This window comes from Amphibalanus amphitrite, unplaced genomic scaffold, assembly GCF_019059575.1.
Source record: "Amphibalanus amphitrite isolate SeventyFive unplaced genomic scaffold, NRLGWU_Aamphi_draft 000617F_arrow, whole genome shotgun sequence".
Lineage (NCBI taxonomy): Eukaryota > Metazoa > Arthropoda > Thecostraca > Balanomorpha > Balanidae > Amphibalanus > Amphibalanus amphitrite.
In genome coordinates, this window is record NW_024882111.1 from 109,287 (window position 1) to 124,450 (window position 15,164).

The 15,164-nt window shown below is 61.8% G+C and overlaps 1 protein-coding gene across 2 annotated transcripts in view; it reads left to right on the plus strand.

The window, feature by feature from the left end:
• LOC122363345 (insulin receptor-like) overlaps window positions 1–15,164 on the plus strand; it is a 53,246-nt gene that overhangs the window by 15,618 nt on the left and 22,464 nt on the right. The gene's annotated exons all lie outside the window — the stretch shown is intronic.

A 15,164-nucleotide genomic window follows, 5' to 3' on the forward strand; every position in this document is an offset into this window, starting at 1 on the left:
GGGGCCGGTCGGGGCGGCTGGTCCACGTAACGCCGCGCACTGCTCCAGGGTATATCGGCTGTCCCCCGGCGGGCGAACTGCCGGACGGCTTCCGACAGCGGCGATACCTCGTGTGTGACACGTCACGTGTGACCCCACAGCCTCGCAGGGTTACCGCGTGCGTCTGTGACCATACATGGGCCGTCCAGTCTGGAAGGCGAGCCCTTCCGTTTGACGTGGGCTGACGTCAGGTAGCCAAAACTTGGCACAAAATAAACTAACCGTGCTCCGAGTATCATTGATTATTTCATTCCCGATCCCCATTTATCGCTGTTCCGTCCGGCGGTGATTCGTCTTTATCGTTATTTGCACTCGTACTCGGGGTGGCGGCGCGACGGTCGTGTCGGCTGACCCCCGACCTTTCGTCGCCGTCGGCGCTCCGTTCCGCTTCAATCGGCTGAGAGTGGCCGTGCCGGTCGGCGAGTGTCGGAGAGGGCCGGCCGGCGTGCAGGCGGGCCCGGTGCCAGCTGCCGCTGCCGCCGCCGACCCTCCGTATTTATGGTGAGCAGACGTGCCGGCCGCGCGCCGCAGGCCGGAGAGCTCGTGTCAAACGCGCCGGCCGCTGCGCTGTGCGGCTTCTGACGAACCAACCGCAGTGCCGAGGACGAGCTATTCGTCTTCTGGCTAGGAGGTGACGGTAGGCGGAAATGTCGACAGCGCTCAGCTGTGATGTTTCGCGAAGCCTGCTGATAGATTTCGGAATACGTTAGTTCTGGCTAAGTACGAGCCAAATGAGCCGTTCTCAGCGGGAGGTGGGCGCCGAACACGTGTCGCGATACTGCGTGACGTGAGGCGCCGCTCGCCGGTGGGTATCGGGCTATCGTCGGCCACCGCCGCCGCGCATCGGGCCCTCCGTGGGGCCACCGTGCCAACGAACCCTGTTTGTTTTCACAAGTGGCGTCGCCGGCGTCTCGCGGCTCGGACAGGGCCGCTCGTGTTGGGTGCGGCCAGAGCGGTCAGGTGTGAGGTCTGGCCGCCTCCTCGCTGGCACACCGACCGGACCTCGGCGCGGTCGGCGCGGCAGAGCAGACCCGGCCCTGGTCGGTAACCAGCGCTGTGCCTAAACGGGTGATGTTGATCGGCAATTGTCACCTCTCTGGGAGACAACTCTTCCACGAGACTGACGTATCCGAGCCTTACCGCTGTCGTACCCGTATGGCCACTGAGCGCACTGGTGCGCCGGCCGCGCCGAGCCGCCTTGGTCATATGTATGGCCGTCCGTCAGCAGTCACGCTGCCGGCGGATGTCTGCTTTGAATGCACCGCCGGTCACACGACGCAGCCTCCGACGCGTGCTGATCATTCCATTAGGATGATGCATAAATTATGCAGCAGGCCGCGCGGAGAGTGACACTTGGCTCGGCCCCGTCCCAGCCTGCCAGTGCTCGACCTATACTGGGTCGTGCGAGCCGGTCGACTTCATCGCCCACATTGAGGGGAGGGGTGAGCTTCACGTCAAACACCATGTCGCGCTGCGCTGCGGTCGGCTCTCGCGCGGCGCGGCGGTGACCGCTGCACTGGCAGCTGCGCCGGCCGTGTCCGTCCCGACCGCCGAGGTTCTGGGAAGTGTCGCCGCCGCTGCCGTCCGCTGCCGTCCGCGCCTCTGAGGCCGCACAGCGCTGCTGCAGGGCCGACGGGTCTGTCAGCCGCTGCCCTGGTGTTCTGCGTGTCTGCTGTCCGCTGTCCAGTGTTCAATCTGTCCGTCAGCCAGCGGGAGTGTCTGGCACGCAGGGCAGCTGGTTAAGTCCCCAGCGGCACCGTGTTCCTCGGAGAAGGCCGCCGGTTCGCCGAGGGTCGGCACTCGGCAGCTCCACTGACCATGGGCGCCTAGCTCAGCGCAAACTTGTCCGCCCTAATGGCTCTGTTCGGTGAAGCATCGTTCGCGCGTGGGCGCAAACATAGTTACTAATCACCCAATTGTCGTAGCAGTTAGACGGTCCGTTTTGCGCTGCAGCTAGATCATTGATCGTTACAAATGCCTCATCCATTATGCATTTGTTCGTTTATTGCGGCAGGGCGAGGTGGCGTGGCTAACTGTCGGGGCATTAGTCGGGCCGCCACTGCGGGCGGAGCGGTGCGATGGCTGCCTGCGGACGGACGGAGCTCGCGCCTGAACCGGCCGGCGCGGCGGCGGCGGCTGTCACAGGGAGGGGCCCCGACGGGGGTGTCATGGGGTGCGCACCACCCCACCCCGGCGGCCGCTGCCAGTCGCCGCACCTGGCCGCCTTCCCTGATGGCTCACCACCTCACGTGACCCCAAACTATTCTCGTCACGGGCCGCCTCCGCGCTCGGGCCCAACTGTTTTGGCCACCTCCAGTGACTGTAACTCACACCTCATACAGGGGCGTCGCTTACCCGCGGCATTTGCCTTTTCCTGTGGCCTTCCGTCTGGAGCAGTTCCCGTCCGTCCCGCCCGCCCAGTGCCCTCAGCGGCTCCAGTTTGCAATGCGGACCCGGCCATTGATTCGGGCGGCGAGCGCCTTACATGGGCCGCTCCGGACCGGTCTGACAGCAGCGCGGCGGCCCTCCTGGCCAGCCGACCACGCAGCGCGCCGCTGCATCACCTGCTGCGCAGTTGCGGTCCGCTCTCAAGGCCCGCCGCGCCGCGCCGCCTGAGAAGGGCCGCGCCGCGCCGGCCGGCCGGCCGGGCCGCCATCCGGCGCAGGCCGCGTGCGCCGCCGGCCGGCCATGAGGGGCCCGTCAGGGGCGGCCGGCCGCTGAACCGGCGCACGGGCGCGCCCAGGCGGCGGCTCGGGCGGGCGCCGCCGCCCGGCCCACCGACGAACCGGGGCGCCGCCGCTAGCGGCGTGACTCGCCGCGTCGCGCGTACGCGGCGGCCGGGCGTCATGAGGCGGCGGTCCGGACGCGCCGCGGCGTCGGACCGGTGCGGCGCGGCCTCGCCGGGCGGCGTGGCCGGCGCGCTGGGGCCCCTCCGGGTGGCCGCGGCCGCCGGTGACTCAGGCGCGGCGGCTCACGCGGCGGTGGCGGACTGAGTGCCTCCGGCTGCCGGCCGGGGTCAATACCAGCGGGTGGCGCCGGTGGCCGGCTGACCGCCCGCACTGCCGCCGTGCAGCGCAGATCCCCGCAGCCAGCCAGTCATGAGTGGACGGCACAGCCGGAACCGAGCGCGGCCGGCAGTCACCGGTTTAGCCAGGCCGGTCGGCGCTACCAACGCCGAGGGAAAGTTGAATGTCTGTCAGGAGACGACGGAGTCAGTGGCATTTTTGTGCACCGCCTGGGCTAACGCCAGCTGTAAATCAATAAAACAAAGATCCAACGGCCTCATGAGAAGCCCTTTCCCAACCTTTTCTCCACCTTTCTAAAGTGATCCAAGCGTCCACTCGATGCACCAGCTTGCCCATGTATTTTGACTATTTTACATAAAACTGCTAATAGGTACGCCAAGTATGTCCGCTGGGGCACCGTTCCGTTAGCCCTCCGAGGTCGTCGTTTGCGGGACACGGAAGGTCGGGCTCCAGCGGCGCACGAGGTGTGGAACGTCGTATAGCTGCAGCGCCTGGGCGGCCTTGTGAGAATGTAATCGACCTACGGGCGAGCGGGCGCGGCCGGCCGGCCGTCCTGCCGACGGGGCGGGGCCGGGGGCGCCTCCTCCCCTCCCGGATGTCCGCCGCGGCTCTCGGTGTAAGAGGAGGCCAGCCGACGGCGGCACGGCGTCCCTGGTACTCTCTCCGGACAGCGTCGACCGACCCGGACGCGCGCTGGTCCGCCGTACCCGGGCCGCGACCGCCGCGAGTCGGGCCGTGTGTCCAGGCTCCGCGTGTCAGATCTCCGCGGCCTGTCCGTGGGTTCGTTGTCGTTTGTAGAACCCCGTTGTAGGTAGGTATGTGTTTCCGTGGTTCCTAATACGTTCAGGTGCCGTACCCCGGTCTGTGTTGTCCATGCTCGCAGATCAGACTCGGGCACGTCCGGTGTCCGCGGGTGTCCGCGGGTGTCCGCGGCGTGTCCGTGTGTCCGTTGTCCGCGGGCCGCAGACGGCAGGTGTTGGTCTGTCTGCCCCCAGCTGCCGGGTCGGGCGGCGCCGCGACGCAGCTGGTCCGGTCCAAGGACGGCGGACGCGGGGCGCAGACGAGGCCCTCCCCCTCCCTCCCTTCCTCTGTCGACTGTCCACGCCTCGGTCGGGCCTCCGAGCCGAACGCGATGGGACGATGTTAGTCATCGGTAAAACTCAAACTAGCCTCCTTGCACCACACATTGCGCAGGGAATTGTCGTCCATAGCTCTGCGTAGACCTGGGCAGCTCGTGCACTCCTACCCGAGCGCCGGTCGCGCGTCGGCCACTCCCCGCGCGGTACGGCTTCTCGGGGTGTCGTCTCACGTCGATCACGACCCGGCTCAGTGGCTTCTGCCGGCGCCGGCCGCCGATGGGATTTCGTGCCGCCGTCTGGGCGGGTGACGCCTGCGACGCGGTCAGAGGGGGCCAGCGTCGTCTGCGACGCGACGCACGAGACCCGCCGCCGTCTGCGACGCGGCGCCCGGGCGGCGGCGGCGAACCTCGGAGTAAAGCCTGGTCAAACTTTTGCAGAAGGTAGGATTGGAGGTGTTTTTATTGGAGGATTGGTCATAGTCTGGGCCTCAAACGCAAGGCAGGGCGTGATGACAAATGTAATTGAAATTTCACAGGCTGCACGCCTTATGATTACGCGCATTTTGTTGTTGCGTAAAGCTACGTATTTATGTATTTTTAAATATGATTTGACCTTAGGAATGACGCTTGATTGACGTGCTGATTGGTGACCAGATTTGTTTGAGTTGACCCAGGCCCGGATATCTCCAGAATTAGTTCTGCTGACGATACACATTCACTGTTTCTCGGAGCTGCGGGGCTGGAAGGTCGATGTTATCAGTCGTGTTTGGTTCTGATGAAGTCGGCCCCGTGTTCTATTACTTGTAGCGTAGCTCATGTGTATACGATGGGTGCAAATGTATAAACTTGTTACAAGTGCTGAGCGGTGCACCACTTGGACGGATCACCATGGTTTGTTCGATTGCGACTCACTATAGCAGATCGGAACACATCGAGTCATGTGTGTCATGGAGCGGAGCGCGCACCGGAGCGGAATCCGAACATCGGCTGATGGCCGGCCGGTGTGCTCAGCGAGCCGCCCGGCCTCTGAAAGCTTCGGCTCACTTTGAGCCCTATGGATTTTGGTGTTGTGAGACATTTGTGCTGCGTTTTCCCTCAGTTGTGATCGTGGCTAAGGGATCGCATGCACCTATTTACTCAACTTGTATGTGGACTTAAGTACTTCTGCTGGATGGCTTTTTCCAACTTGTCGATCATTATTCAGTCTATTTATATCCAGCTGTCGGAACCATTGTCCTTCGCCGCCGCAATCCCGTTAGTTCCGCGGCTGCCGGCACCCTCAGCCGACCTCCATGAATTGTCAGTTGGACTGCGGTCGGCCCGTCAGCTGACCTTGACCGGCCGACCTATCTGCTCCATTGGGCCGATCCTGACCTAAGGACGGGATGGTCTCTAGCGGTGACTGACGGCCGGTATCTCCAAAAGGGCGGTGCTCTGCGCGAGGACGTCGACCGGCACGCTTCACTGGGGCTGATGGCTCGGCGGCGGCGGCGGCGGCGGCGGCAGCGGCGGCGGCGGCAGCGCGCACGAGGCGGACGCGTGACGCAGCCCGGGGCCCGGCCGACCGGCCTCCTGCCGCCGATCGGCCCTCAGATGGATGAGCCGGCCACCGCGCCGGCCGGACCCGTTCGGCGAATACGGGCGATGAACGGTCTGTGCCAGACCAAAGTGTGGACTGGATAGGAAGGAGGTAGCGGGCAGAAGGCGAGACTTGGCAGTGGTGGGCCGAAACAAAGTGCCGGTGTAAGATGTACGGCAGTTGTCGTCGAGATCTTCGCCAGGGGCAGGCAGAGGCCGAACCGATGAAAATCGAGCTGGGACATGGGTGTTATAAAACAGGTTTTCTCTGACCTGACGTTTCCGACTTCAAGAACGGACCACCGGGTGCGACGGTGGTTCTCGTCGATTGTAGACGGACGGACGGTGAAGTGTTTATGTCCGCCCCTTGTCCGTGTGTGGCAATGTTTGTTGGTCGCATCCTGCGTTGTGTCACAACAGTCGTATCTGTGTTTGATGTGCGTTCGGCATCTGTTACGGGTCAGACGCGGGGCCTCCTGTCGACGGGGCCGGTTTGTTTTACTTGTCTTCTGTGATTCGTTTACATCGGACGGATGCCTGGAGCTCGGAGGGCCGGTGCGCCGGTCTGTACCGGACACGGGGAAGTATGCCGGGCGGGACCAGGGGTGCCCCAGTCGAGCCTTCGTCAGCACCGTCGGCGCCGTCGATCAATGCCTGTAGGGGTTCCCCGCCACCCAACAATGCCAGCGTGCCGCTGACGAGGCCGGACGCTGCCGGGATGCCGGGAGACGGAGCGGATGACAGACGGGCGGTCGATCCCGCAGGACGCGTTCCCAGTGAACCCTCTCACCCGGCCCGAGCTCCGTCCGCGGCGCCGCGCCGCCCCACGCGGCATTTCGCGGCGATTCCACTCCGACCCGGCCGGCTGGCGGCGGCACCGGTGCGGCGCTCTCAGCCGGTGTGCCGCTGGGAAATCCCGAGTTCGCCGGTCAGATGCGGCCGAGCCGGACCGAGGACGCGACTGGCACGGACCGCGTGGGGCGGCTCCGAGTGGGCGCACTCGGCTGACCCCGCCGCGCTGCCGAGGCCACGACGCACCGGCCGCCCAGGCTATGGGGTGAGTGTCTCACCGCCAGCGTGGGAGCTCCATCGCTGCAGAGGCGCCGCACTGCGCTTCCCTTCATTTGGCTCCCGTTCTGACTTTGCGGCAAACGGCAACGCTGCAATTTTACGGAGGTGGTCGCACCGCTGAGTGTATTACACGCGGGTCGTTTCGATTTTGTATTGGAGCGCCGCCTGAACACGGCACTGCGTCCGGGGTCGGCGGACTGACATTTCCCCGGCGGATGTATGTGCGCCAGGGGCTGGTCCGACATGATCCAGGACGCGTCCCTCGCAGCCGAGACGCGCGTCTCGGGCGGCTGCGCCACGCTGGCTGGCGGCCTCGTCGGGCGCGACGGCGACGGCGGCCGTTCCGTAACTGCGTAGTGGCGCCGCCGGCGAGAGGGCGACGGCGGCCGGGCGGGCCGTCGCTATCGATCGGCCGGCCGGCATTATCGTGTACTACGCAGGACAGCTGGTCGCGCCGGGTCCTGGGGGACGCCCGTCCCGGTGTCAGCCGACCCGCTGCACCGCCGCGCACAGTCCCGGACCAGGAATAGACCGCGTCCCGTAACACCCCGAGATAGTTTCTGCACGTATAGCCGGGCCGGGTCGGCCGGTGCCGGTCGATATACTCTGCCAGAGAGCGGTCGTCGCCCATGGCCGGCCCGTACGGCCGAGAGCTGCGTAGTTGGACCGCGGCCATTGCGACAGAGCAGATGCCTGGGGAACGGGCAGGTGCGGTGCGCAGGAGAGAGCCGCTGCTGTACCCTGAACGTGACGTCGGGAGCACCGCGCCGGGCGCGGGGAAGTCCCCGAACGTGTCACGGTATAGAGGGGGAGGAATAGCCGTTTTCACGACGGGCTATCCGGCGACTGCACCTGATTGAACCTGATTTGACCAAATCTGCACCTAATTTCTTTTACAGCAAGTATCTTTATTTTATGAATTTATTTCAGTGTTTTAATCGATAACAATATGATAATATGACAAAGCAGGCATATAAGCAAATAGTGCAACCCTAGCTGATAGCTACTAAGAGACACACTGGACCTGATTTGACCAAATCTGCACCTGTCTGCACCAGATGTGCACCAAATGTGTACCAGATGGCCGTCGTGAAAACGGCTAATATCGCCTGGGTCGTGTAGTGAGATTCATGATCACGCGGAACCTCCGTTGTCTTTCGTAGTTATGTGAGAGAAGGAGAAACACCACTTTTTTTAGCCAGATGGGAGAATCTTAATACAAATCATCATGTGAGGAAAGAAGCCTTGGCGTAACTCCACCAAGGCGCAGCAAGCAAAATATTCAAGAGTTAATATATAGTATTTGTTTAGGAAGGTCCCGCTCGTCCCCTGCCGCCACCAAGTTGGCTCCCCCTCCCGCCTCCAGAAACCTTCGACGGGTACAGGTCAACCTCCCACATTACCGGCACGAGTTCGAACTCTACCTAGATCGTCACAGACGATTGGGTAGACGCTGAGGGATGCCCGATGTGGCTCATACTAACTGGGGAGGTACTGGGTGAACAGTGGACCGGGCGAGGCGTTCACCGTTTTGAGAACGCGATGCTTTCGACCTCAGGTGCAATATCTTTTCCCCTTCGTATTTTCGGCAGGATCGGCAAGAACAGTGGCATAGTCGATGAGGTCCCGATCTCGATACCGAGCTTTCCTATATAAGCCGTTTATACGGCTTGTTATACGACTTATTATGCTTATTATACTTATTATACGGCTTTTATACGGGGAGGGAATGACTCCTCATATCAACGGTTACTTTTTTAGTAATGCACCTTTGGGCGTTTAAAGAACAAAGTCTGTCTATAGGGGCATTCGTTGACGACAACAGTCATCTCTTGGCGAACAGTGTCTGTATAATAACAATGTTTGTTTTGTTCTGGCCGTGGTGTCCCTGTTTGCAGTTTATAAGACTTACATTATGGCACCGCTGCCCTCAAGATAAGGAGCCAGCTGACCAATGATATAGGTACAAGATGCATTGAATGCCTCGTTCTTTGCCACATGACACCCCTAGTGGTCCCGGGTCGAATTAAGAATATGGGTGAGGTTATTCACTGGTCAGCCGGGCCCTTGCCTTGAGATCAATTGTCCCTTCCAATCGGACGTTCCCGACGCGACGGTTGATATTGTTCGTCACAGACCCTCTGAGCCGTGAGCGTGCTCTCCGTGCCTCACTATACCGCTATTGCTGTTGCACCCACACTCAGGGAGGGAACTGGGACCCATTGTGACGGTATGAGCTTCTTTAACTTTTACTCTTTGGGATGCATCAGGTTTGATGTATTACCCGATCGTATGGTGAATGCATGCGTACGCAAAGGCTCAAAGCTAATGCACTACATATGTAGTTGGAAAACTTGAAAACTCGCTGATGGCGGATAGTATCGAAGCGTGTCTACTCAAGGGAGATGCAAGGAATATGGAACTCTGCAGTGCTCGGAAACCTGAGGGCTTCGCCGTTATTTACTGCGTACCAATTTCAAGATTTTGTAGGGCCTTAGGTCGAACCGTCTCACCAAATTTTCGACTGTCCTTGGGCATTTCTGGCCGATCGCCATGGTCGGTATTAACAGGTTGATGAAGAACGACAAACTTCGTTCAGAAAACATTAGCTGAGCGGGATTTAAAGGTTATATGCACGGTGAGACACTCCATTTCAGGCAACGTTCATGTTCAAGCCTTGCCTTGTTGACATAAGTATTCCTGATGCCTTGAGTGCCTCTTCCATTATTATCGAAAATTGTTCGAAAGCATGGGTAGGCCTAGAGTAGGCCTAGAGTAGAGTAGAGTAGGGTAGGCCTAGAACCGCAGCCTAGAAGCAGCAGTGACCTGTGACCGCGGCCGGCCGGGCGCTGCGGCCTTACGGCCGCTCCTGTTGTATAGGTCAGTGGGTGAGGCCGGGTACGGCGCGATACGACGTCCCACGCCAGTTTAACTGATCGATCAGCGGCTGCGTCGTCACCGGCGCGCCGGATCGACGGCCGACGAGGCGACGCGACGCCGCCGGCCTCTGCCGACCGCGTCCTGCTTCTTTGTGGCGCCCGTGGACTGCTTTTTCCGGGTCGGTGTGGGGAGCCTTGTTCGGCGAGCGCCCGGCCGGCCGGCCGGCCTGTTGTTTGTGGCTAAGCTGCCTGCATTTTGCCACTTCTGGGAAGCACAAACCGGCGGGGCATTCCGTAGTGGCCGGTGAAACCTAATCCGTCAGCGACACGGTCGGCCTCCAGCTGTACCGTTGGCTGCGCCGCGCCGGACCCGGGCTGCAGTGCCGGGCGGCCGCCCCGCGCCGCGCCACTCCAGAGCGGACGAGCGGCGCTTCCGCCGACCGGGGCGTGCGCCCGATAGCGGCGTGCCCGGGGCGTGGCCGGCGCCGTACCCGGTGCCCCGGGCGCGCACCTATCGAGGCGCGGCGCGGCCGATAGCGGCCACCGCGGCCACTCGTCTCTCAGTCCTGCAGACGGACGGTGGCGCCGGCCGCCCCTGAGGGCGCGCCACTCCCAGTCGACTGTCCGATGACGAGCTGTCGGGGCCTGAGTCGGCCTGCGTTGGTCGGTTCGATGTTTCTGACGCAGCCGTCGGCCGGCTGGTGGGCCTCCGCCACGCGCTGCAGCAGCGCTGGCGACACGGGTTCGCGGTGTCCGATCGACCCGGGTGACGGAGCGCCGCCGCCTCCACGGCGTGCCCGGTGACCCCGCGTCGAGGAGCCGTGTCGCACGCCCCTCCCGCTCCCCTCCCACTCACCCCTCCGGGACCCCAATGACGCGACACGCCTGAGAAGGCCGACCGATAAGGTTTACACCAAATATTTACCGTCCGCCCGGCGGGGCGGAGTCTTCTCTGAAGTGTGCTTCTGGTGACTCGCTGACACGTCAGCGTCAGCGGCGCTCGGCCGCCGGCCCCGGCCGGTCGGTGTGACCATACCCGACCCGCCGGCGGGCTGCAGGGAAACCGTGTCCGTAGCCGGCGATACTGCAGCGGAATGGCGGCCACTTCTGCAGAGGGACCGTGACATCGCCGGACTAAGGGAATCTTTCTGCGGAGAAATAAATTAGGTCGTTTCTGGAGCCTGGGGGGCCGTATGTGGGCGTATGTATTGACGCGGATTCAGAAAAAAAACTGTTGGAAACGCTACGAAACCATCTGTAGGTACTTCCCCCCCAAAAAAAAAAACAATTTTCAAAAACTTGTCGATTTTGCATCGTTTTACGTTGTTCAATTCAAAATAAACGTTTGTGCTATAATTTATATGCGAGGAAAACAGCCAAACTTTGTGAATTTGGGGTAGGAATGTCTCAAATAATGGCTCTGATGTGGGCATGACTCTGACCGCAGTCAGAGTCAGGCCCACGTATCATCGGGTGGCCTTTGGTGAGGTCATGCTGTCCCGTCCGGGGAGTCCGTATTGGTCAAGCCAGCTGGCCGGTCACTGGTCAGTGAGACTATCCTTCCTCAGCCGGCCTCCTGTGCTGGCCCCGCCCGGTCCGGAGAGGCAGCGGCTGGCCGGCCGTCGCGGCGCCGGCCACCGCCCACGCGGCGGACCGTCACGGCGCGGGCGGCGGGACGGACGGACGGGACGGGACGCACTCGGCCGGCCGCGCCGCAGGAATGCCGCCGCCGCCGCGCCGGTCGGGGTTGATGACCGGAGCCGCGCGCCGCGTGTTGAGCATCCGCCGGTGAATGGACCGGTGGCGGCGCGCGCGGCGGCCGGCCCGGTGGCGGAACTGGTGATGGCGTCTGCGGTGGTGTCGCGCGTCTGGGGCGCTCATGCCACACCCGGCCCGGCCGCCGCCTAAAACACGGGCGGCGATTTTTTGCCGGACGTAGTACATGGTGGTTTATTGAAGTAGCGCCGTGAGCGTAAACACGCCACCGCCCGGGGAGGCCCGGTTTATGTTGGGCGGCGGTGGCTAACGGTGACGCCGCCCCCGCCCCCGCCCTGCCCGGACGTCCTGCGGCTGTGCCCGTGCCCTGCTGGCTAGAACTTCTGCGAACGGGGTCCCCGGGGGCCGGCAGTGGGAGCCGCTCTGCGCGTGGGGCCGCTCGGGCCGTCGGCGGCGCTCGGCTGTAAGGTGGGCCGACTCGGGGCGCTCCGACTGGCTGCCGGCCGGCTCACTTCCGCCCGGCGAGCGTCACTGCGGCCCACTCGGCTGCTCCGAATCACGGTGGCGGCCTCCGCAGTCCGCACTCGGCCGCTCCCTATGGATTTCCGACACCGCGCCGGCGGACGCTCGATAAAGTGCGCCGCCGCCGCCGCCGCCGCCGGCAGTGGTACACGTGCGTGCGCGCGTACGCAGCCGGCCGGCGGCGGCGCCCACGCGGGCGGCGCTGTGACGTCAGCGCGCGCCGAGTCGATGACCGGCGGGTGGTGCTGGCGGCGCTACTGCGCAGTGGCCGCCGCCGCCGCCGCCGCCTCCGTCATGGGACGGCCCTCCATGGGACACGCGGCGGCGGCGGACGCAGCGGGCGCCGATCGATCGCCGCCGCCGCATGATGCAACTGAGAGCGGCAGCGGGCAGCGGCCGGCGTAACGAGCCGCCGGCAGCGGGAGCGGCAGCGGCCGCACCGCGTGGCCGGCCAAGGTCGAGCAGCGGCCGACCGCGTGGGACGCCCGTCTGCACCGGCTCAGGAAATGCCGGCAGGTCGAGCGCCACGCCGCGCCGGTCGGCGGCGGCGGGCCGAGCGTCCCGTGCACCCGTCCACACGGGGCAAATGCCGTCGCCCCGGCATTCAGAGAACGACGGGTCATCGTCCTCAAACCCCCAACGGTCCGGGCATACACCGCCGTATCACCCAGCCATTCAGCCTCTTGGACAGATCCCACCGTTTACCATTTTGAATGGCACAGTCTCAGCCCGGGCACGTTTATTCTTTCGGCAGTCGTCACTACCCCACAGTTTGGGTGATACTGAAGGCGACTCTGGTCAAAGGAGTATTTCGTACATGCTCGTATGTGCGTCGTGAATACCTAATGAAAAAAATGTTTCGACAAGCGCGGGCATATGCTTCCAAACACAGCTAGGGATGTACGTACAAATGGCGTGGAGGGGAGCACGATGCCGGCCTCGCGCCTAGACTGCAGTGCGATCGAACAGCGCACGTCTGGAACTGCGGACTTAATATTTGAGTTTTGCTTGCTTCCGAGTATTGGCTTGAAATGACCTTTCAAAATAGGGTACAAAAGGCAGCTTCCTGTCGACTTGATGTCAGCTAAATTTAGCAACGAAAATGCGCCTCTTTGACATTATATTTATAGCTAAGTGGAATTTTGTCACATGGTGGACGTGAACTTCAATGATTGAGGACGTGCACCTTTGATGATTTCATTTGGCCTCGACTCGGTGACATTTGACATGCCTGTATAGTGTATATTGTCTTCTTGTTTTTTGTGCAAAAATCGATCTGATTGGTATCGCAAACAGGGGCCCCAAAACATCGAGTGCAACTTCGGACTCGGTCGGCCCAGCCGATGTGAAATTGGTCAGTTGATCGTCAGGCGGTCCCAGCCCGATGTCGCGTAGAGTAGAATGCCGTAGATCCATCTGTTCGTTCTTCCGTTCCACTGACGTCCGGTCGGCCGGCCTGGTGCAAACGGTTCGTTTCCCGCTAGTTGACCACCCGCCCGCACGTGGGCTGACGCACGCGGCATCCGGAGTCTCCTCTGACAGTCGGAGCCGTGGGTCTTCAGGTTTCAGAAGACGACCCCGGCCGGACTCGGTCGATTGGGCGTCAGGACTGTCTCGGCCGCTGCCACCCCAGACGTGACGCAGTAGGTAGGTACCGGTGACGCAGACCAGACAAAGTTATCTTGGGCCAGACGTGCCTTCGAATCGTCTGCGTCCCCTCTTCACCGCTGTCGGTGGGTTCGCCTGACGTCAGCTGGGTGTCGGTGAATGTGACACTCCTGCATCCACGTTGAGTCAATAAAGATGCTGTCAATGACGTTCGATTGCATGCCATAATTGTTTCGTTCTCATACGTCTTTCTCAGGCGGTGGCCAGTGGTCTCAGTTCGCAGATGCGGACTAGCCCGCTCTTCTCGACGTTCTATTCTTGTATACGGAGGCACCGAGTTTCGCTCTGCAGAGGCCCGCCGCTGGGCAGCCGGCAGGCTCGTTTCACGTGCTGCGGCGCGTCCGTTTCGAGTCTGTCGTCGCCCGTTTGCATACCGTAGCGCGCCCGATCCGGCGTCCGCGTATTCAGCGGCCTCATTGGGGCCGCCTGTGCCTGCCGGGAACAGACGCCAGCCTAAAAATGACGCCGGCCACGGCCTTGGTGGCGAATATAGCCGGCGCTCATTTTAATCTCCGAGGTTTACCGAGAACGTCTTGGGCGCTGGTGTCATCACCGTCTGCATTGATGATTTGTTGTGCGGTGGCGTTGTCTCATTATTGTACCGTTCCGCCGTCCTCCGCGCCGGCTGTCAGTTTGTGTGACGCCGAGGTCCGTCAGCGGTTTAACCATGTGTAGCGGAGCGGACCGCGACGGGTCCCCTATGAGCCGCACGTGTCGTATACGTTTTACGTCTCATGTGGCTAAGAATAGCCTCCGGGAGTGGCCGCTCAGAATAGACTGCCAGTGAGACCGGCCGTGCATTGAGAGCCGAGTGCCGATGGGCGGCGTCTGTCCGCCGGGGCGCTGACCCAGTCCGGAAGTCGCTGAGGTGTGGACCGTATGGACCACGGAGAGACCGTCTGTGACCGGTGAGAGGTCATCACCCGAGTCCCGGTCAGGTGAAGAGCTCTGCAGCGTCCCTGGCTCCCTCCCCGGAGGATGGTCGGCTGGTTCTCGCTGCATGTGACCGCGGCACCATGGCTGAAAGCACACCTCGGAGTCCGCCGGCGATCGCTGCAGGCGCTGAGAACACCTTGGCTTCTCGCAGCCTGCATTTGACGTTTGAATGGCGCGCCAGTATCAGGATAACACCAAATCCGGACCGGCTGCTGACTGACAATTTACCTATATGCTATGTGCGTACTATTTATTACCGAAGCCTGCTAAGTACTTACATCTCCCTATGTATGTGTAATTTATATGCTTAGGTGCACCTCTACTTACCACACCCAGGGAGGGTGTGTTTAGAATGAATATTCATCTTTCCTCTATTGTAATCGAAATGATCATGCCAGCTGAACGATCGCAATTTATCTCCGCCGTGCTAGCGGAAAACATCCATTAAACGTTGATGGTGTGCATTACATACAGCAGTTGACATTACCAGTACCTACGTATAGCTACGTTGTGTGTATATCAAGGCCTAACTGTTTGCCTTGGTTTGTGTCCATTTAAGGAAAACCCACTTAGCGTTTTTCCTGCAACAATGAGTGTATTTAAAGGTCTGTGTGAACGACGGGGAAAATCGATGTGAGAAAAGCAGGATGT